Raw genomic sequence first — 24,803 nt, 5'->3', positions numbered from 1 at the left:
CCTGGATGAAACTAAACCAAGGGGTGCGTGGGATGGAGAGGAGTCCTCTCTGGCTCAATTGGGACAGACTTGAACCTGCACTGCTTTAGGATGCACAGCGTAGTGAAGGGGCCCAGACTTCCCTGACAGGCAGTTGAATGTGCTAGGCCCTTGAGAGCCTATGAATGTGGCTTCCCATGTCTATGCCCACAGCTCCACCACCCTGCACCCCTGGAGCTTTTTCACAATAGTATACTCTGTTGCCTGGTGCAGGTTTGAGTTCCTGAACAAAGACCCCAGTGTCCACAGCCTTTGGGTGTGGATGGCAAGACTGTGTCTGCAGTAGCTGATTGATCCATGGAATCTGCTGGGACTCATAGAAATCATCTTGTGGACTCTCTGGATGCCCATAGCATCTCTCTGAGTTTTTTGATGTCTCCTTCACGCTGCAAGCAGCCTTTGTGTGATGGAGGGGCTAAGGGTTGCCCCTCAGCTGTATTTGCAGTTGGTCCAGGAAGAAGTATACATGGCTTTAGCATCATTGTCTGTAGATATGAAACTGGGCCCTCATTCTTATGGATATCCTTGGGAGTTGGTGATACATGCAGCTGTTGGATTTTTTGCTGTTCTTCTGTTAATGTGGAGATGTTGTCAGTGTGTTAGAAGCAGGTGTTTTGTGAGAAAAGAAAAAAAGCTGGCTCTAAAACTTGCTGGACTAATTGAAGAAAAATGTCAACTACTTGAAAAAGTTAGCCTTGTTTAAAAGGAGAATGAAGGCTTAGAGTCATCTTTAAAAGATGCCATTTTGGAGAAGAAGTCAATAGAAGCAGAAAATTTGGAGGCAATATATGAAAAGCTAGATAGGTCTTAATCTAAACTTGTGGATGAAATACTCTTTCTAGAAAAAGGGCTAAAAGAAGAGAAAACCAAACATTCTCTACAGGACGAATTGATGGCAGATATATCAAGAAGGATTAAGTTCCTAGAAGATGAATCAAAACCCCACAAGTTACTATTAGCCAAAGCTGAAACAACCTTGAGAATATTTCAAACGAATGCTGAAGGATTTAAGGAAGCAATAAAAGGGGTTTTCAAAGAAAATTCCCAACTTCAGGATAGTCAGAAACAACTTTTACAAGAAGCTGAAGTATGGAAAGAAAAAGGGAATGACTTTAATAAGCAGAAAATAACATTGGAAGACTCTACAGTATATGCAAACAAGTTCTAAGAAAGAAAGAAAAACACTAATAGTCTCTGTCTGAACACTTGGTTCAGATGAAAGATTGGGCTTCTGTGCTTGGAGAAGAAATAAAAGATGATGGTAACTTGGAATTGAAAATGAAGAGTGAATCAGAAATTGGTGCTCACTTAGATGATCAGCCAAAAGGAGCTTTGAAGGAACAGCGTTAAATGCCCCATGTAAAACCTTAGAAGGAGAAAGAAATAAAACGTTTACTTTCTTATCTGAAGTAGATAAAGTAAAGGAAGACCTTATAGAACATATTAAAAATCTTAGGACAGAGCAAGCGTCTTTGCAGTCAAAAATACACAATTGTAAAAGAGAGAATCAGAATCTTCAACAGAAATTTAATGTCAAGATTGAACTAAATAAAAGAATGCAATGAAACTCCAAAGAAAATTAATAGTAGAGGAAAATTACCAGGTAGAGTGAGAGGAAAACTTTCCGAAGTGGATGAAAACATCAGCCATGTAACTGAACAGCTGGAGAAGTATAGAAAGCAAATCAAAGATCTTGAAGAATTGGAGAGGACCATTCATTCTTATCAGGGGCAGATTATGTACTATGAGAAAAAAGCACATGATAATGAGCTTGCAGCTCAGAGTGCTAAAAGATACCTCAACATTTAAGGAGATAAAATGTTCACAACTGACAAAAATTAACTGAAAATGTGGTTAAATTTAAATTTTTAGAAAAAAATGATACTTATGCACTTGATTAAAATACAGCGTTTGCCAGAGAGCATTCCCCCAAATGGTCCCTCAGTATTGGGAATTCAACTGAAATGAGAGGTCCTCTTTTTGAAAAGAAGAATCCACTCATATTCTCATCTTTGGTGCCAGTGGGAGGAGAAAGAGGCTCAAGAGGCCAAGAGAATCCTCTGGGATCTCAGTTTATCAATGAAAAGAGAAAATCAGGCTATGTTGAGTAAACTGATCCTCAGAGAGTGCCTTATAATACTGAGACCCTGTCACCTCCATGGGAATAGGCCTGTAGGATGAGGATCCCTTCACTAGGCCAAGCATAGTCTGATCCACATCTTCCTCTACAAAGGCATATATATATATATATATATGTCATTAGGTTAAGATGTGCTCATTCATGCCAGGATTGTTTGGTAGGAGTATGAGTAATTCTATGGGTTAAAATTATATTCCAGTGAGCAGCAAATTGTGCAAAATCACAGGGTATATATGCAAGGGCGTTATCTGTTTTTAAATAAGCAGGCTTGTCCATAGTGGCAAAGCAGAGTAATAAATGGGAATTGTAAGTAGGTAAATATTTACATCAATTTGCAATAACCCAAATAAACCCAGAAAGATATCAGTGGAAATATGAAGAAAGGAAAAAGAATTAAAAGGAGGAAAATGGGTTAATACCCATTTGCCTACGTGCATTAGAATGTTACTCCTTCTGGGTTTACAGATTCCCACATAAGGACCCAGAAGGGTGTACAATGAGAATAGTTATTGACAGTGGCCTGAGCTTTTGGGGAAGAAATGGAAAAATCTTCATTCATGAGCAGAAAATCCATGAGTTTTTGATGAGAAAATCCATGAGTTTTACAGCATCTGACGATAAAAGATTAGGAACCTTACAGCTTCAAGGTTTTCTATTCTATCCCAATGTATTTAGAAGTGTCTTCTTTAGTTTCCCACAGTTTGGGAATTTCCCAGATATTTTCCTATTACTATTTCCAGCTTAATTCCATTATGTTTGAGAGCATACTTGATACAACTTTTATTCTTTCGAATCTGTTGACATTTTATTTCTTGCCCATAATATTGTCTATCTTGGTGGATATTTTATATGCACTCAGATGTGTAAATTGCAATTGCTGTGTCAATAGAGAATAAATATCAATATGTCAGGATGGTTGATAGTGGTGTTTAGGTCTGATCTATCCTAACTGATTTTCTAAATACCTGTTTCCTCAATTATATAAATAATGATTTATCAGTTCTGTTACTTTCCACTTTATATAATTTGAATATCTGTGCTATGTGCCTACACAGATAGGATTGTTAAATCTTCCTGGAGAACTTACTTTTCCATCTTTATTTGGTATCTGTTTTTGTTTCTGATCATATTCCTTGTTCCTTGTCTCACTGGGAGCAGGGGTCCACGCCTGTAATCCCAGAGGCTTGGGAGGCTGCGACAGGAGGATCCTGAGTTCAAAGCCAGCCTCACCAAAAGCAAGGCACTTAGCAACTCAGTGAGACCCTGTCTCTAAATAAAATACAAAATAGGATTGGAGATGTGGCTCAGTGATCGAGTGCCCCTGACTTCAATCCTCAGCACCTCCCCCAAGAAAAGATATTTTGTCTGTCTCATTCATATAATTGCACAAGCTTTATATTGCCTAGCTGTAGTAAGATGCATTATTTTCCATCCTTTTACATCTATCTGTGCCTTTATATTTAAAGTGGGTTGCTAGTTCACAGCAATTAGATCTTATTTTCTAAAAATACAATGTGAAGTTTTCCCTCTTTTAATTAATGTTTTTAGGCCATTCAAATTTTTGTATTTATTGGTAGAGTTGAATTAAAATCTACCATTTGGCTAACAGTTTTATATTTGTTCCATCCTTACTTTTTTCTTTCACATTTTTCTCCTTCCTAGAATTAATTGAGCTTTTTATTATTTATTTTCACTATTCCCTTATTATTCCTCCTTGTTAAGTGTTTTAGTGAATCCCTCAGATTTATAACATGTAAGTCTATTTTATCACATTTTACCTGAAAATAATACTCTGTTTCATGCATAGTATCAAGATCTTACAACAATTTGATTCCAATTTCTTTCTCCCATCCTTTGTGCCATGTTTCCTTTTTTTAATATTTTATTTTTTAGTTGTAGATGGACACAATATCTTTATTTTTATGTGGTGCTGAGGATCGAACCCAGGACCTCGCATGTGCTGTGCGAGCGATTTACTGCTGAGACACAACCCCAGCCCAGTGCCATTGTTTTCTTAATTTGACTTTTGCATATGCTATAAACAAATAATGCCCTGCTAATATTTTGGCTTAAGAGTCATCTTTTATAAGGTAATAAACAATTATAGGTAAGAGAAAATAAATTCTCTATACCTTTATTTATTCCATTAGTAGTAACACCTTGTGTGTGGGTGTAATTTCAAATTTCTGTCAAGTATTTTGTTCTCCCTGAAAAATCTTTTAACATTTCTTTTAAGCCTACTGACAATTAATTTTCTTTGTTTTTGTTTTTCTGAGAAAGTTTTATTTTTCTTTCATTTTTAAAAATCACTTTTGCTAGGTATAGACTTCTGTTTCAGTTTTTTGTTGTTGTTGTTGTTGTTGTTTTTGGTATTATACGTAAATCACTTCATTTCTCCTGGACAAAGGATGTTGTGATTTTTATCTGCATTTCCCTGTAGGTCTTTCTTCTCACTGCCTTCAAGACTTTTCTCTTTGTATTTCAGCAGTTTATATATGCTAGATTTAGGTTTATTTTTTCTTTCTCCTCCTCCTCCTCTTCCTTCCCTTCCACCTGCCCCTCTCTCCTATGTTCCTGGAACATTTGCAATGACAGGAATCATTTTTGGTTGTCAGGCCTTGGGTAAATGCTATTGGAACCTTGTGGTTCTGAACACTCTGCTATGAGAAGTGATATTTTAGAGTCTTTAGCTAATGCACCCAAATTATTGTAAATTGCTTACATGATAATTCCAATATCTGTGTCTGAGTCTGAGTCTGGTTTTGTTGTTTCTTGTCAGCATGACATTTATTCTTGCCTTCTTACATGCCTCGTGGTTCTTTGTTGAAAACTCGACTTCTTGTGCAGGACAGTAGTGATTGAGGGAAGAGTTTTTGTGCATGGATATAGATATGACTTTCCTTTCTCTAAACTTTTATGTGAGGATTTGAGTTAATCCAACTGTAAATTGGGATTGGGGTTTGTTGTTACTATAGTAATATTTTATGCATCACAGACTTCCAATGCTTCTAGAAATATCTTCTGTTTAAGATAGGGCTGGTTTTCCAACGGTTTTTTTCAAAGTCTGCTTGACCCTCAGTTTTGGATCTTCCTATATGCTGTGCCTAAAAGAAGGTTTATCTCTCCCCTCTTGAAACTATTAAGGAAATATTTCACTATCTGTTCCAAGAGAAATGTTTAGTCAGGTTTTTGCTGCTGTGATCAAAAGACCTGTCAAGAACAATTTGAGAGGAGAAAAAGTTTACTTGGCACTCATGGTTTTAGAGGTCTCAGTCCACAGATGATCAGCTCTGGATCATGCCAGTTTAATTTCCCCTTGGGACTATATGAAGTGACTATTCAAAAAGGAGAGTTTCTCTACCTAAGTCTTCACCTTCTTTATGGAGGTCAGAGAAGAAGCAGAGGGAATCACCATTTTTCTATCAACTCAGATACTGATTAATTGTAAACATGGCTGAGAACAGCTCTACAATAGGTGAAATGATAAATAAAGTTTGAGTCAGTTTATTTAACATGCATTTAAAAAAGAAGCTAAAAGGCCAGCCATTTTGGCACACACCTGTAATCTCAGTGACCCCAGAGGCTGAGGCAGGAGAATGTTGAGTTCAAAGCCAGCCTTAGTAACCTAGTGAGGTTCTAGGCACCTCAGTGAGACCTTGTCTCTAAATAAAATATAAAAAAGGGCTGGAGATGTGGCTAAGTATTTAAGAGCCCCTAGGTTCAATCCCCAGTACCCTGCCCTGAAAAAAGAAGCTAAATGTTTTTGTTTCTCTTAAAAGTTCCTTGAGTCATTTGAATTCTTAGGCATTTTCTCATTTTCTGATATAATTCGGGAATTTCCTAACTATCTTTTCCATTTGTCAAAGTTCCTCTTAAGTTCTGAGTTAAATTTCTATGCCTTCTGGCATCATTTCTAATCTCCCCAAATCTGGCAATTGTTCAATAACTTTGAGATTGCACATGAAAGCTACCATTTATTCATTTTTTTAAAGCATAAGGCGTGTGATATCTGAGCTATGTTTAAACACCTATCATACACAGGGCTTATGTCTTGTGCTTTTGCTCCCTTTGTTATCTGATGATAATCAAACTATAAACTCCATATTGTTCACTTTGTTATTCGATGATAAACTATAAACTCCATAACTTTTTTCCCTTACTATTCCGTATCCATATTGTTTCCTACTGCTTGACAGATTTGGAAATCAATACATAGTTTTTGAATTAATGGATGAACAAATAGATCTATTATAAATTTAGCAGGGTCACCTTCTGAGATATTATTGTGCTATTCCCCCCTACCCCGCCCCCAATTCAGCAACTTGATAAGGAAGGAAGGAAGGAAATAGTTCTTCTCTCAGGAGAGTATTTAAGCCTTTGGATTCTAGGGCCTGCATTTTCTTCTCTACAGAGGGTCATCCACTTTAGTGATACTGCCAGCCTGGTATGGAACTTTGGGGGAACAAAAGTCATTAAAAGGTTTGTGTGACCAGTTGGGATTTTTTAAAAAAGCAATTAGAATAATTAAGTTAAATTTTCTTAAAAGGGAGAAGGAGGAACCAATCTGGGTTTATAGTATGGAATGGAGAAAAATTATGTAATGTGTATATTATCTCCCAGGAGTGAAAGGTTTTATCCTTGACTCCAAGAGTAGGGTCTCTTGGGAAGTAAAGGCTAAACCCACTTAGATACTACAAGTTTGAGTGTCAGGAGCCTGAGGAATGATGCTTAATAGGGCAGAGCTACAGCTACAGGGGCAGGAAGCCCATCAGGAAATAGTGTTTGTTGACTTAGGTCACAGAGGGCACAAGAGCCTGGACAGATGGTGGAAGGTAAGTATTCATAGTGGCATGGGTGGCCTCCAAAAGCAAGTGGCAGCCACAGACTGAGGCTTTTCCCTGGTTGAGAACTGGAAGACAGGAAGGTCAGTTTTACCTGTTTGCCTACATATCAACCTATCTTTGCAGTCGTAGGGAGAGTGCCGAGTCCAAATGACTGGTATCAATCTTCCTGCCAATATTAGTGGGAGGAGTCTAAAGTTACTTCTAATTAATTTGAAGAAAATTACAGTATGTAATATGGGTCTGGGATTGTGGCTTAGCAGTAGAGCGCTCACCTAGCACATGCGAGGCGCTGGGTTCAATCCTCAGCACCACATAAAAATAAATTATATAAAGGTATTGTGTCTAATTACAACTAAAAAAAAATAAATTATGCAATATAACATGGACCTTGTATGTCCCATGGCAATCCATAACTCATATACTTATGATCTTGATTTCTGCAGTCATATCTACCAGGACTCCAAGAGTAGGAGATTCTTATTAGATGAAAATCACTATAGATTTGTATAAGTCATTTGCATGCAAGAAAAACATTTCAGTTTCTAGTTTAACTTTCAGTCTGGGAATACCAGGTTGTCTGTAATAATTCTTAAGCTTTAATGCCTTTAAATTATTGTTGATAACCTTATTTTCCCTCTTTTCTGTATGGAACAGTATTGGATGAATATATGCTTGGCTGTGTCACCATTTCCACTGCAAGGCATAATTTCCATTAACAATGTGTGCTGTGGGGTGTTTGAGGAAGTGTTCTTCCAAGCTTTACATTTAACTGAAAAAAATAAAAGCCGGAAGGCCAGCTTTTGTTTTAGACCAGCTGTTTAGTTTAAGATTAAATTACTTTTAATTTCCTTGTTGAATATGTGCAAATTACATTTTGGATATATGAACAGTGGCGTGTAGGTAAAGTTTCTGATAGCATCCTTCTGCAGAGTTTCTCTTGTCTTTATTCCTCCCCTGCTCTCTGACAATCAAATAAATAAATCTATGCATTGTTGATTATAAAAGAGTTTAAACTGGCGTCTATAATGAAGAGCAGGGTACACCTGGATTAAATTTGTTTTTCTCCCTTTCTCTTCCATAAGCCTATAGGGTTGGGGAGCACATAAAATGATCTAAAAAGAAAAAAGGTTGACTGGGCAAAATTTATGAAATCAGCAAGGACTTTAAGAAACATAAGAAGAATTCTGTTGGACTGTGTAAAGGTGTTTTCCTTCCAATCGAGGGCATGAAACAAAGAATAATTATAATCTTACCTGCCCGTAGATAGTGACACTTAATGAGGTCCTCAGACCCCATAACAATTGCATTCTCCAAGATAATCTTTAGAATCTTTGAAAGCGCCAGAAACCTCATTGCTTTTCAAATTCGATTTGCTGGTATTTTCTCCCCTTGCCTGTTTCAGGCCTGAAGATGGAAACAGTGCCTTGTCAATTAGTCTTGACAGGTTTCAGACCCTCAGCTTGGTTCTCTTACCCTTTCTCTCACCTGTGTGAACAGTCTCTTTATTAATTTACCCTCAAAATCTCATTTAAAATTGTCTTCTGTTTCCTTCCTAGACACTGAATGCTAAAACACTAAACTTTTTCTCCAAAGACTTTGTTGATAGGTTTGTAATATTGACCTTTTAATTTACTCTGAGTTTATAGATCTTGTCACATAGCTTCCTGGATGGTAAGTGGTAATTTTATAAAAATTATTTAGCATCAACTGGAGTCCCATTTCCAAGAATAAGTGTTAATGTGTTGAGCTGGATTATCCTGAGTTTGAAGAGAATACAAAGAATGTATACTATCAAAATTCACCTAACTAAATTGGCACCCTGTCCCTGGTTCATTTTGAAAGATACCCAGGAAGCAAGTTTAATCCTAATTAATTTTTCTGGGTCAAATTAGGATCTAGACTTAGGCCTGAGAGAAAAGAAATCCAGTAAGAAATAGTGGTCCATTTTTAGGAACTGTTGATGAGCAAAGATTCCATCTCTGTTTGATTATAGGTCAGACAAATACTGGGTAGTTCATTAAAGCACCAGACTGATTCTAATTGCTGTCTAGGGCTTTTCAAGAAACCTGCACCCTTAAATCAGGCCTCAGTTTTGTGAACTGTCACACATGGCAGATTTGGCACCAAATAGCCAAGAGAGGTAGGAATAGTGGAGGTTGCCATCCTATTCTATAATATTGCTTTTCTCTTTATTTTATGGATTAATTCCAAATAAAAACAGGGGGTAGATGGCTGGTCAAGCTTTGTTCATGTTATATTAATGTTTTGAGTAGTCTTGTCTTTATTCTTAATATGAAGGATAGGAAGGGAAAGAATTAAGGGCCATATCATTCATATTTGGCAAGGAATGAAGGCATAACACATTTGAGGACTTTCTCATAGTCCTTGAGAATATTGGTTATCTCAAGGAAGTCTCAGAGAAATAAGAATTTTATATAAAATTCAGATAGACATATATGGAGAGACTTTGAATCCTTTATATTTTTATTTGTTGGGAAATAATACCCTGGATTCGCTATTAACCAATATTTATCAAAAGTTCATAGAACATGTTGTGAAGCTGTGTGGTCAAGCTACTCTTCTAGATGCCATAAAATATATTCATGTTTTGTCAGACAAGAAAGAGCTGCTGCTTCTATTAAATCACTTCAGTATATGTCTCTCCCCAAAAGCTTTTACTCAACTAGAGTTTTGATTTTTTTTTGTGTGTGTGTGTGTGTGTATGTATGTTTACTGATTTGCCTTGAGAGGCATTGTTAGAGGCAGCCCTGAGTATCTCCAGATTACTGTTGTTTGCATTCTCACACAATCTTCTATGTGAAGAATCATGGGGAGGATGTCTGTGTCTCAGGATTTAGTTTTAGGAATACCTCCGTGTGTTTGCCTAAATCTTTTTTTAAAATAACCTATGGAAACCATGAGTTACATAACTGATAGTTTTTCTCTCTGTTATTTTAGCTATTAGACTATGAGTTAGGGTCTGACCTTTCTATCTCTAAGCAGTAAACTTTCTGTTCTAACTTTACATCTCAGCTTTCTCTTTCCTTGGTTTTATTATCCTTTTTCTCCTATTACTGGACTCAAAATTTTCTTTTTTATTCTATTGTATTTATAGTTGAAATATACCTTAAATTTATTTTTAAACATAGTAAGGGTATAAATAGAAAATTAACAAGACAGCGAGAAAATTTTTCTCTTTTTAAAGCACTTACCTTGAGAATCATTTTAGTGACTCACAGCTTCATAAAATAATGTGTACCAAAATGTAAAGTATTAAAATCATTACTGATTTAGCATGGTCACATAGCAAAAAATAAAATAATAAAATTGCTTCTCATTTGCTTTGTTACTTCAAACTAGTTTATGTGATTTAATCCAAACCTTGAAAAGTAGAATCATCTACAAGTCTGGAATTCTACTCAATTTGAGAAAAATCATTTGGTGACATTAGGGTTGTTGAAAGGAAAGTTTCTTTATAAAAAATGTGTTGAGGCTAAGGAATAAACTTGGTTGACTAGAATTTTTAGTGCAATGTTCTTTTTCGAAAACAGTTAATATAGTAACATGTTTATTAAACTATTAACCAATTCACACCTATAATTGACTTTTCACATTTAAATTGTCATTCAACTCAGAAATGTGCTTCATTTATTCTAATGGAATATTTTGAATCACTAGAAGGTAAGATACTTGGACTTGATTGGGATTCAGACTTCCAACAGAGTTTTAAAGTCTTAAATACTTGATACTCAAAAGTATAAGATGAGGCAAATCACAGAAAATTAATGGACAAATGGTGAAGTGGTTTTAATATCAAGTTTTATAGGATTTATTAATATTATTTATTATTACCATGAGAGATAAAAAATTCTGAATGATTCATTTAAATATGTAATTTTTTTCACACCTTCATGTGAAATCCTAAGGTTTTCATATTTTGAATTCCAACAGGATTCCAAAAAAAGGTACACCCACAGACTAAAATAATTCAAGTGTCAAAGCAAGCAAACAAACTTGAATTCTCTGACCCTTAAGAAAGCAACACTTTGACTGGAGATGTGGCTCAGTGGTAGTGTTGAGTGTTTCCCTAGCATGTGCAAAGCCCTAGCCGTGGGTTTGATCATCAGTACCAGGGAAAAAAAAAAAAGCAACTCTCATATACTTATGAACTTATGGAATTTATGGCATCTTCCTATTGCACATTCTCAGTGGTGGTTCTAATTTTTTATGTAGATAGTGGTAATGCTGAGGATCTAAACCAGTGCTTCACATGAGCTAGGCTAGTGCTCTGCCAATGAACTATAGCCCCCGCCCTCTTAGGGGTGGTTCTTGCACTCGTTTTCTCTCTATGGACCATCCTTATTATTTGTTCACACAAACATCTGCTTTATTCATGGCTATGAAACATGATTAAGATACCAAAAACAATGACCGTTTAATCCTGTCTGTATCCATAATGGCTGAGTAGCTCAAACGATTAGGCAATAGAGCCAAACCCCTGTGACATGCAACTCACAATATATGCTAACATAGAGCATATGTTGTAGCCTGCATTAAAATAAAGTTCTGTGTACCTTGACCTATTTATTTATTTTTATTAGGATTGGAAAAGCTTTAATCATGACTGGCATAAGTTGTGGTTCCAAATTTTGATTTGTAGCAAAACCATCTTGTAAAAAGTTAATAAAAGCAGAATCTAGAATTAGGAAACAAGAATTATAAAACAACATAATGAAAAACTTGCGACTTGAGTTGAGTTTTCACTGTGGCAATCTTTAATTTCCCTCCAGTGGTGGGGGTGGAGTTTGGTATGGGCATCCAAATTTACAAAGCATGAGTGATAGTTTAGCAAAGAGACCATGCACCTGACTGGTAGTCTCCCAGTCATCAAATGTTTCAGATCTGAAAACAATGGAGTAGATAATACTAATATCGTGGTTCCTCTTAGCCTTGCAAGGAAAATGGGGAAGGAGAAGTCTGGGTTTGTATTACTGAAGGAGGAGAAAGAGTCCAAAGAAAAGAAATCAAGAAGAAAGGCAGGAGATCTAAGGGACAGAGTAAAAAACAAGGAACCATGTTTCCCTGAAAGCAAAGAATTCAATTGTTTTCCTCTACTGAACACTCTGAGCATTTTGGGGTCAGAAACTCTCTTGAACCTGCCCTATCCTTGGAGTAAAGGGCAAAGTCATGTTTACCTGGCTCCTAGAGGGCAATATTAGGTATCAGGGTGTTTCTGCCAAATAAAGGAACACCATCATGTTCTTTATCATCCCCCAATCTTGGGTAAACAAAATCTTACATTTTGAATCTCTTAAACATTGGGTGCTGTAAATAGAATCAGAATCAGTCTTAGCAATATTAAAATTAATAGCATTAATTTTAGGTAATGTCCTTTGAGAGTCCTTTACCTGTTAAGTATGAACTGCTTTACATGCATTTATTTGTAACTCAATCCTCTGACATATGTATATTAGTATTGCTGAGATGCAGCATGACATAATGCTTACAGGTATGACTTTTGGGCCTTTCCTACGTGATTTTGAATTCTGGCTATGTCATTTACTATACTAGTTGTGTGAGTTTTAAGCGTATTTCTTAAATTTTCTGTGCCAAATTTTCCCATCTGTAAATTGGGAATAATAGGAATAGTGTCATTGTGAAGATCAACCAAGTTAACATCTAAATATTCAAAACATTCATAATTGACTGGTATAAGATAGATATAATACAAATTATATGTTATTATTTTTTTCAGTTTTCAGATGAGGAAACTAAGAAAGTAAAGTTATTTGTGGAAGACCATACAAACAGCTAAGGAAAGACTTGGTTTTCATACCCAGATTATAATAGTCTTGTCACTGTTTGGGCTGTTGAGCTCATTGTGAAATGGCCAGAGACTTTCAGGTTGACATAAATGTATCAGATATTTTTCGTCTCTACAGATGTGGTCTGCAGCCTTGCCATACTGCTGTCTGACCCCAAGAGGATGACAAGTCTTAACGGCATCATCAGATCCCCTTTCCTCTAGGTCCTGGGAATGGGTAGCCATGACAGAGATCAGAGGGAGGCAATAGATTACAGGAGAGGCAAATATATTCTCTTGATTTATTGTTATATGGTGGCCTTGAGCTTGCTGTATGGTACCTTTTTGGTATGGTGATTTTGGAGGATCAATAGATTTGCTTAAAGCAAGGCTTGTGATATGTCAGGTTTGGGAATAGCTATTCTTTTGTTCCACTATAGCTGTACAAATGTAGAAGGAATCATCTATAACTTCAGTAAAGAAACAAAGCAAAGGGTGGAATCCCGGGGCAGATACAGCTTTAAGTCTTGCCCTAAGTGTTCTCTTGTATCTGTCCTTTACTCTTCCAAAATGGGAAGGAGTGTAACTCCTGATCTTGGCTCCTGCAGCCCTCAGATCTGGCCTTTCTCTGTATGCCTTGGATGGAGTAGGACAGGAAGTCATGTATTTTACCTACAACTCCTCTCTGTGGCTTTCAGAGAAAGCCCTGATCTACCTGGAGTTGGGGGAACTACACAGAGCATATCACACATGTAGTGGGTCTTGAACGGCTCACAGACTCTTTCAAAAACATCACTGGTCCACATCTTTATGAAGAAAGAGTTTGCTCACTGGCATTGTAACTGCTGATATTTTATTCTTGATGAATTTAGGTAAATTGATACAAGGTTTATTAAGCTATTGGATTAATATACTTTATTGTTGAAAAGATATCAAATGAACTGGTCCCTGTCACAGCTCATGCCTATGAATGATTTATGCTACCTGCAATGAATCAATCGTCTTTCATTTGGGAGTTTTACCTTTAAGGGAAATATGAATATGGTCTAATTGATCAAATCAGGAGTGCAAAGCAGCAAGAGTTGGGAAACACTACCTGGATTCTTTTGTGTTACCTCACAGTTGCATTGATTAAAGATTCTGTTGAAAACATTACCTTTAGAGAGAATAGCAGCAATCATACCGTGATGCAGAAGGAACTTCAAGAATAATAATGCAAGGTGGAGGTCCTGTTAGGGTCAGTGTTTCTATGCAGAGCAAGGCTCTGCTATGGAAATTGTGCTTTGTGTTATGAGGATCGGTGAACATGCTCACATTCATCTCAGGGAGAGAGACCACTCCGGACAATACTGTTGATTGGACTAGTAAAAACTTTGCAAAAGTCCTTGTGGTTGCTCTTAAAGGACATCTTTACTTTTGAATGCCCAAATCTCAACTGACCACAAACTTTCATCTGTTATTTCTTCCTCTGTGTGACTTATCAGTGACATCACATTCACTCATGCCAGAAAATTGGGTGAGTTCTTTGATTTTTCTCTTTTCCTTTCTCTAAACAAATTATAATAACAACATTGTCTTACTTTTTTTTTCTTACTCACAAATGGGCTTACTTCTGTCCATCTACTTAATCCAGGGCACAATTACCACTTGCCTGGAATATATCACCTCCTAATAGGATTCCTAACCACAGTTGTTTCCTCTCAAATATAGATTCTATACTGAAATTACAATTATGCTCATTATATACCTGCAACCTGTAATCTCTTGGTGATTTTACACTGCCTGCAGGCCTCCTAGGGTGGTTTTCAAGGTCTTTCATGGTCTAGCCTGGGCTTATGCCTCCAATGGCACTTCTTACCACTTCTACCTTCTATTATGTGCTGGGGCTACACCAAAATGATTTCAGCTGTTTCACAACATTTCTCTCCTTTCCCATGGCTCAGAAGCTATAAATTAACTGTGGTCATAAATGTAGGAATATTTAGTCACTGAATAAACTGCTATTTGCAAAGCATTTATTAACAGGCCAATTTATCATTTAGAAATTTCTGGTTGAGTACACAGTGAACCTGTGGTTAATTACCAAAGTATGTACCTCAAGACCATTTCTTACTTTTACCCTTTTCTTGCTCTAATCCAATTATAACAAAACAGAGGGATGACTGTCTAAAGGTGAATTTTTATTTTATTTTTTCTTGGTGATAATCAGATTAAGGAGATATTCTGAAGTAGAAAAACCTGGCCTAACTTTCCAGTTGAAACTACTTATGGATAAGGCAAACTTTCATGTTTAAACTGGTTGGAGATAAGTTGTAAGTTTGTCAAGTTGTGGCATGTGTGAAAGGGAATGAGGAGGGCAAATGTGAAAGGGAATGAGGAGGGCAAATCTTAGTGATGAGGAAGATAAAAGCCATGAAGATCAAGGTACGGGTACAAAACTTCCTTGACAATTAGTTTTATAACAGAGGGAGTAAATTCTATACTGCTAGAAGTAGAAGGACATCTTCATTTTTATTGATTAGGAAACTGAAGCCCAAAGATATTAAATATATTTGTCCTCACTGCATGGCAGGTGAGTGGTAAAATTGGAACACCATTTTGGCCAGCAGAATGTGGATTTATCAGAACATTTTAGATCTTTCCTGTCAAGGTTTTCTTTGACAGCGGAGTGTCAATATTCCTATTGTATGAATTAATGTGGTTTGCCAGAGAGCACAAGGGAGAAGTGACTACTTATCGAAGAGATCAATAGCACACTGGAAGTCTCAAGGGTGAGTTGCCACCAGCTTTCTGTTGATGAAGGACTGTCAGAATACTTTATTGGAGATAAAGGTAAGTCAAGCTTGAGGTTATATTTAGAAACTTGGTGGTGAACTGGGAAATAGAACCACAGTCTAGAAAATGACCATTGACAAGTAAATTATATCTTCCATCTTTTTAAAATTGGAGTATATTGCAGGATACTTGCAAGAGCACCATACTATCCAATCCACCCCATCTCTCCCTCATCTTGGTATACCAGAGAGATAAACATCAAAGTCCCTTGGAGCCTCGTTGAATTTTTCCAGGCCAAATTCTTAAGGTCTCTTTTACCAATTCCTCAGTGTGCCAGGCAAGTATCTTTTGGCTCAGTATCTTTCTCTGATCACTATCATTTCATTCTTGTGTGCTCATAAGTTTGTGAGGAAGAAAAATTTCTCTTGTTATAGCTTTGTTTGTTCCAGTTTTCTCTCAATTGCCTTATTTTCACCATGACCAGTATAGGACAGATAAACAGCAGCAACAGTTCAGTGTTTCAGGGACTGTAACGGCACATTAGGGAATAATTGAAGGGCTTGGATGGATGAAGAGCAAATAATCATAGAGAAGGTTACTAATCAGACTCCGACAAACTTCTCTTTTACATTCCTCCCTTCATATCCATGAGATTGAGCAGTTAAAATGGAAAGAGAAAAATGGAAAGACACTGCCACATAGGGTTGTATAATATGAAGCAGATTTGCCTGTGAAGAGTGGAGTGTTTAAATCCAGAATGACACATGGGTAAAGAGTCCTAGAGTGTGACTCGGCTCTTTGACAAGGCTTTGACCTATCCTGAGGTTTCTGATACACTCAACAAAATTAGCATACATAAGACAAATTAAATAAGTATAAATAGAATCTAAGCATCATAGCAAATTTGAATCTTTCAGGATATTGACTATTTTTATCATATACTCCAGAGATTATGTTATTAATTCTAAAAAGATTACTAAAAGAAAGCAGGAAGAAGTATTGAAAGGGTAAGCCAAGAAGAAGCATTGGAGATGGTAAATGGAATGGTGAAAATAAAAATAAAGAAGGAAAAATGTAAACTAAATAGCAGAATGGATATTTTCAGAGAAACTCTCAAAAAATATAGAAAGAATTAAGGGGTAGAATATATAATAGAAGTGCCAAGGGAATGGAAGACAGATGGAACCATCTCATAGAGTGTAACACAGGAGAGAGAAGTAAAAAGCCACATACTGTTCACTTAAATAAGGCAAACAGAATAGAAAATACTACAGGTTTCCAGAAGGAATGTGTAGAATACCTATAAAAAATAGACAAGAATGAGGCTGCCATCTCGACAGTGATCTCACTGTAACAATTTCTAAAATGTTGAAGAAAACAACTTTGAATTTAGAATTGCATATCCAACAAAACTATCATTAACATGATGGCAGAAAATATATTTACAGGTGTATAAGACTGAAAAAAGGCTTCCAGGCAAAATAAGTTCTCTGGAAACACTTAGAAGAAGTTATCAAGACTGCTAAGTTATCAAGACTGCTACGGAAATAATCTAGAATGATGTAGGATATCCACAGCCCAGGGATTGTCTGGGGTTGAGTATATGTGGGCATTGAGTAAGTTTAAGTTGTTAAGAAGATTTTTCCCTCTGAATGTCTTCTATACAGCTTGATTCAAAAAATAATAGAAAATACTCATAAAGTTGTCCGAGGTAATTCTGAAATGTTATTTGGAAACACTCAAATTTAAGAGTTAAGTTATATAGTAGGGTGTTTGTAGGATATTTACATTTCCATTGGATAAGGAACAATATTAAGCACGTTTGGAGTTTACATTGGACAGTATATATATGTATATAGTTCATGGAATTTTATTTATGTGCAGTGCTAAGAATCAAACTCAGTGCCTCATACATCCTAGGCAAGGGTTCTACTACTGAGCTATAACCCTGGCCCCTTGGATAGTACTTTCAAGAGGCTAGAAGCATTTACCATTTAAAGGCCTGTCCTACCAGCAATGTCTGAGTGTACCTTTTCCTCCACATCCTCACCAACACTTATTGTTGCTTATATTCTTGATAACTGCCATTGTGACTGAAGTGAGATGAAATATTAGAGTAGTTTTGATTTGCATTTCTCTAATTACTAGAGATGTTGAACATTTTTGATATATCTGTTAAATGATTGTGCATCTTTTTCTAAGAAGTGTCTGTTCAGTTCCTTAGGCCATTTATTGATTGAGTTGTTTGTGTTTTTTTTTTTGTGCTAAAATTTTGAGTTCTTTATATATGGAACACTGGAGATTAGGGCTCTATATGATGTGTGTGTGGCAAAAATTTGCTCCCAAAATGTAGACTGTTGCCTCACTTCATTATTTCTTTTGCTGAGAAGAAGCTTTTTGGTTTGAATCCATCCCATTTATTGATTCTTAATTTTGTTTCTTGTGCTTTAGGAGCCTTGTTAATGAAGTCAAAGCCTAATCCAATATTATAAAGTCAAAGGACTTAAAAGTAGCATACTACAGTAAAGCAGCCACAACAATATTTATAGCAGCACAATTCACAATAGACAATCTGTGGAACCAACCTAGATGCCCTTCAGTAGATGAATGGATAAAAAACTGTGGTATATATACACAATGGAATATCACTCATCAATAAAAGAGAATAAAATGATGGCATTTGTAGGTAAATTAATGGAGTTGGAGAATGTCATGCTAGGCAAAGTAAGCCAATCCCCCCAAACCAAAGGTCAAGTGTTTTCTCTGATAAGTGGATGCTAATCTATAGTAGGGGTCATGGAATGAGTGGAGAAACTTTGGATTGGGCAAAGGGAATGGAAGGGAGGGGGAATAGGGATAGGAAAGATGATGGAATGAGATGGACATCATTACCCTAGGTACATGTATGATTGCATAAATGATGTGACCCTACTTTGTGTACAACCAGAGAAGTGAAAAATTGTGCTCAATTTGTGTACAATGAATCAAAGAGCATTCTGCTGTCAAGTGTAGCCGATTAGAACAAATAAATTTTTAAAAATTAAACAAAAAAGAGGCCTGTCAAAGTTTTTTGGGGGATTGAGCTCCTGCTATTCTTTTATTTTCTGGTTCTTTCATACACAATAGCAAGGACTAAACTACAAAAAATTACAGTCTTTCATTCATACAGAACCATTCAGAAAGAGACATTCATGAATTTAAAGCTCATGCATGATGCCAGTAGGAGTTAAAAACAATGAACCACCTGTTCCAATGGAAGGAAGAACTCCACTCAAAGGAACATTTTATTCATTCTTGTTTCACTTGAATGACTAATAACCCAACATATAGTCAGTTAAAAGAGAAGAAATTCTTTTTTATATATTTTTAAAAATGTATTCTAATTTGTTATATATGATAGCAGAATGCATTTAAATTCATATTACACATATATAGCACAATTTTTCATATCTCTGGTTGGACACAACATAGAGTCACCCCATTTGTGTAAGACAAGAAATTCTAGTAAGTCTCAATATCTTGATTTAATGTCCAGTGTTTCACAGGTGAAACAATTCAAGTGCAACAAGTTTAAAGATTAAAATCAGTAACGATTTAGATTAAAACACACACACACACACGCACACACACACACACACACACACACACACACACACAATTAGGGCTCAAAAGTGTCCACTTGGGCCTTCCAAGAAACAAATGGCATTAGAAATGCCAGATTTTAATTGGAGAAAATATCTGTGAAAGATAGTGAGAGGAGGGAGCAAGAAGAGGCAGTAGAGAACACTCAGAACACAGTATAGGTTTGGTCCCTGTGAAAGGAGAAAGGCAAGGAAAAGCACAGAGTAGGACATATATGTTGGTCTGCAGCCCAGCTGCAAGAAACTTCTGGCCAACTAAGTCTGCAAGACTGCCTGTTAGCAGAGACCCAAGTGGGTCAGAAATCCTCTGACTCTAGTACCCTGCTGGCTGGGAGCTGCCTGGGGAGAAGCTGCCCTTAAAATGCATATGAAATGAATGCAGGGCTGTGGCTACTGAAGGCTGCCAGTTGACTGCACTCCTCATGGCAGGTTCTCTCTCTTTCTGTCTCCCCTCTGTCTCTCTTTCAAACATTTTTAAAGATATTTTTTAGATGTAGATGGACACGATAAAAAATACTTTTTTTTATGTGGTGATAAGGATTGAACTCAAGGCCTCATACATGCTAGGCAAGGGCTCTACAATTGATCCACAACCCCAGCCCCCTCCTTCCACCCCGCAGCAGGTTCTCTTGAAGAAGGCTCTGAGCAGTGCAGCCCCCTTATAGCTTATAATGCAGGAGACTTTTTAAAATGGCTACTGTAGATGCTTTAAGAAATGCTCTCAGTTAAAATCAAAATCTATAAAACTCTTAAGTCATTAGTAATAATAAGAAAAATGTTTTTTTTTAATTCTAAAAGCCAAAGATTAACATCATCAGGATCTTAATTATCCATAGAAAATTTTTTTATTCTACTAGAGATGATGGAGATTCACAATATATCTACATTCTCTTGTGTGGTTCTCTTGTTATCAAAAATCCCATTTTTAAAAGCCAGACTAGGCTGTGGTGCAGTAATATCCTTGCTGTCAACATTACTATTATCTAATTAAGAATCATGAAAGAGGTAAACTAATAGAAGAAGGCATACAGTTTATTATCCCCTTCTTTAAAACGTGATATCTTCTTAAAGTGAAGTAATCCTTACAGAAACATCAGTTAATTTGTTTACAATTAGGTACCTTGAAGTCTTGTTAATTGTCATTACTGGTCCAGTGCAACTTTCTGACAGTACACATGAAACTTGATTTTTCTACCAACAACACCCTTGTTAGGAAGGCTAATCCACACTTTTCCCTCTGAGATCATCAGCTATGTCTTTAACAGGTGCAGGCATGTATCTTGGGTTCTCACATGGCAAAACTGAGATGGTACGTAGGGAAGCCACAGAAGGAGTTGAGGAGTTTCGTTTTTGTGTATATTTGAAAGTTTTTATTCATATGTCAGCATAGTGGCCTGGTGGATTTACTAGTTGCTTACTGTGATGGTTTGTGAGGAGATAATTGAAGATGAATTCTTATCAAATGATCAGGCCGAAATAGCCATTTGCAACTCAAGCTTACAAAATTTGTATTGCAGTCTCCCATTGGGATAACATCTGGAGGGCCTGTTGCACTGAAGATAGGGTGCTGGACTGCACTGTAAAGTGCCTTTCTTGCAGTATTGCTGCCCTTCCTGGCACCAGGTACTAGCCTCAGGTGAAAAAAAAGTTAGGTGAAAAAGACAGCATCTGGGGAGTTTTCAGTTTTTCTGGTGCATTTCATTAGTATCATGAAAAGCAGGTCAGTGCACTGAGAAGAAAAATGCAAGGCAGACTGGTAATTTTGTAGTTTGTCCTCCCACCCCATGCACAACCTCTGATAATGCTCTACTAAGGGAGAAGTTTTTACCTTGCAAATGTTCTTCTATTAGGTTGTGTATAATTGCAGGAAATTAATGTCCTGTTTATGAATAGTGGTTTAATTAAGAGCACTTACAAAACAAGAACCTAATTGTTGGGATATGGGAGTTTGGCTTCCTAAGGAAGCATAAATTCATTTAATATATGGAACAACTCTCTATATTGATATTAATTACGTTGAATCTAAAAATCATTTTTCCTTCCTTAGTTAATGATATGAAAATATGCTTCTATAATTTGTTTCTGTGTCCTTCGGTGTACCTAGAATTAACATTGATTTGAACTGCATTGCACTAATTTATTTCCTTCTTAAGGGAGGCGAAAACAGAAGTAAAATAAATCACAAAATTTTCACCTACAAATATTAACTCCCAATTTTGAACTTGTGCCAGTTAATGATTTCTTTTCAGCCATTCTCCCTAGGTGCTGAAAACTTCAATTCCGTTACTGTTTTCTTGTCAGATAGCAAAGTATTTCTAGAAATGGCAAAGAGAAGCTAGAGATGAGGAGTTTCTCATCATAGGAGACATTAAATAGGAAAGGGGTTAAGTTGTCGGGTTTAAGCAAGAGATAGTGATTGAATGAAATAAAATCTGAGCTCTTTTATTTTTGCAAATCATTATATGAAAGGTACTTACGTTCATCAGAATACAATTATTTCTTCTTCCACCTAGACTCTTTGAATTAACTCTACCTCCATCTTTCTAAAGCTAAGTTAGAATTAAATCTAATAGGCATTTGTAAAATACTTGATGTGTGCAAGACTGTATGTTAGACACTCTTGAACAATCAAATAAACTCTGTTATATATGTAATGTAAAACTTTGTTAATTTAAAATTTTTCCTTTCTCAGCTGGACACCTGTTGCAGAGAGCTGTTTTGTACTGGGAAGTTCAGAGCCAGGCTTTTCAAGCTGTAGCCCATCTGCATAGTTGCAAGCACTGTGCCAGGTTAGTGGCTATAGAGGAGGGGGAAAGTTGGGGACTATAAGTACCTTGATGTTGCTTCTATCCCCAGCCAATGTCTTAAGCTGGGAGTTGCCCCAACTAATGATGGTGACAAAGGCCTCCCAAGATGGAGGAAGCTGCTTTCAGAGATGGGGTGCCCGGTCGGGTAGGGCCAGGTGTTGGCATTGGGCAGCATGTTCAGAGATGCAGCTCAGTGTTGTGCAGTGTTGTGGTTGGTGGCTCTTTCCAGATGCTATGCAGTGTTTCCAGGTGCAGGCTACCATGTGTAGGGAATTATGGCAGTAGTTGCAATGACCTAAGTGGAGGTGACCAGGGGAGCCCCATGTTGGTAGATGGGGGCCCACATGGGAGTGGCAGCTGAACATCCTGTGTGGGGGCAATGGCTGGGTGTCCTGGGTGGTAGCAGTGGTGGAATTCCTGTGGAGGAGCAGCTTGTTGGGTCCTCTAATAACTTGCAGAGAAACAGTATTTTCACTATTTGAATCTCAGGTTACAAGGTGATACAGAATGCAGCCTCCCTCTACCATGCCATCTTGGACCCACTGATTTGGGAGTTTTGAAAGGACAACTATCTTATGGGTTTTTACATTTCTTCTGAGTGGAAGATCTTATTGAGGTTTTCCTGACCCTTTTTCACCATTGCATATTGATTGCATTGCAATCAATACACTCTCCTTGAAGTATCTCTCTCTAGATAGGAGTCATGTAGGGCCTGTCTGAAAACCACACCATCCTAGATTCTGGGTCTTAAGCTTGATGCTAGTTATGGATTATGTTTTTGAAACTTCTCCTTTGTGGGTATCATCAAATTTTTTTATAAATGGTCTTCCCATTTATAAATAAACCAACTATTTGATGTTCATAAAGAATACGGTATACACTAGTACTGTTCATAAAAGTTTCTCTCCATCTTCCCGGAACATGCAGGATTATGTTTTCTCATTCACTATGAAGTTAAGAATGTCTTTATGATGTCTTTTGATCAAAAAAATGTGAGCAGAATCGGCATGTGCAACTTCTTGGCACAAGCTGTATAAACTAATCTAGGATTTGCTACTTTGTTTCCCTATTGCTGCCATGATTGTGAAGCATACCCTGAAATTAATGCTTCAATAAGTTTGGTTCCCTCAGTGTTGTGGACTTAATTGTGTCAGTGTGCCTATATTTGAAGTAGGTGAGTGCTTAAGGTTAAATGATGTCATAAATTTGGGTCTCAATCTCATGGGTTAGTATCATCATAAGAGCCAGCAGAGTTTGCTTTCTTTCTCCACCATGTGAGGACACAGAGAGAAGGTGGTCACCTTTACAGGAAGGTGAACTCTCACTGGAACCAAACCTCATAGCACTGGACCTCAAATTTTTAGCCTTTAAGGCTATGCTCTTTCACTGTTGCATTCTGAACTGGCTGATACACTGAGTGAATGCAATGAGCAAACTTCCTACCATTCAATATTAGACATACATAAGTCTGTTGTGATAAGCACTAAGATTTATATATCCAACCATGCTTTTGACATCTCTACTTGGTTACTTCATGAGCACCTCAAAGTTGAAATGTCTTACACTGAAAACTTGACTTTACTTCCTTACATTCTTATTCCCACTCTTCTCAATTTTAATACTACTTAATAGCACAAAATAATAGTATAATCTACCTGATGGATCAAATCAGAACACTGGGATCATCCTTGATTCCTTGCTATCCATCTTCTCCTATTTTATACCCATTGACAAATTCTACTGTTACTGTCTTCCAAAAACACTTTGAACTCATCTAGTTCTTTGTCATTCCACAAACCCCTCTGGAACATCACTATTGTTCCTTGAATGGACTACTACAATAACTTGTAATTGACTTACCCATTCTACTCCTGTCTTTTCCCAAAGTATTGTTTATATGAAAACAGGAGTTCTGTATAAAACCTGAGGTCTTTCCCTAGTAATTGCTGGAACCAGGATTTGAACCCAGGTTTACTTTCTGTGATCTGTTCCAGGGAACAGTGACACTTTCATTCTTAACTATTGTTCACTTTGATTGGCCTGCTCCTTTCTCATGTGTTTCATATGGTCAACTTCTGTCACCACTTAATCCCTCTTCAAATATCATCCTCTGAGTGATTATGGAATTCAAGCAGCTCTTGTTTTCTTCTGTTGCAGCAGTGTTTTTTCCCCTTTCAAAGTGTTTATCACCATTTGCAATTATATGTTTATTTACTTAATTTTCTTTTTTTTCTAAATTTTTATTGGCACATTATGATTGTACATAAGGGTGGGATTTGTTGTTACACATGCATACATGCACAAAATATAACAATATATATACATATTTTTATCTTTTAAAGTATTTATTTATTTATATCCTAAATAGTATAAATTTCTCATTCTTCTTATTGTACATGATATAGACTTCCACCGGTCATATAATTATATATGTACACAGGGTAATAATGTCTGATTTATTCTACTATCTTTCATACCTCCTTACCCCCTCTTCTCCCTTCTCTCCTCTCTACCTCTAATCTACAGTAACTCTATTCTTCCCTAGTCCCCCATCCCCCATTATTGTGAATTAGCATCCACATATCAGAGAAAACATTCAGCCTTTGGTTTTAGAAGTTGGTTTATTTCATTTAGCATGATATTCTCCAGCCCTATCCCTTTACCAGCAAATGCCATATTCCACCCTTCTTTAAGGCTGAGTAATATCCCATCGTGTGAGTATGTGTGTGTTCCACATTTTTTTCTATTAATTCA

The sequence above is a fragment of the Ictidomys tridecemlineatus genome, unplaced genomic scaffold (genome assembly GCF_052094955.1).
Source record: "Ictidomys tridecemlineatus isolate mIctTri1 unplaced genomic scaffold, mIctTri1.hap1 Scaffold_1093, whole genome shotgun sequence".
In the NCBI taxonomy this organism is placed as follows: Eukaryota; Metazoa; Chordata; class Mammalia; order Rodentia; family Sciuridae; genus Ictidomys; species Ictidomys tridecemlineatus.
The sequence above is the reverse complement of the archived record's forward strand: the minus strand, read 5'-3'. Positions refer to the sequence as shown.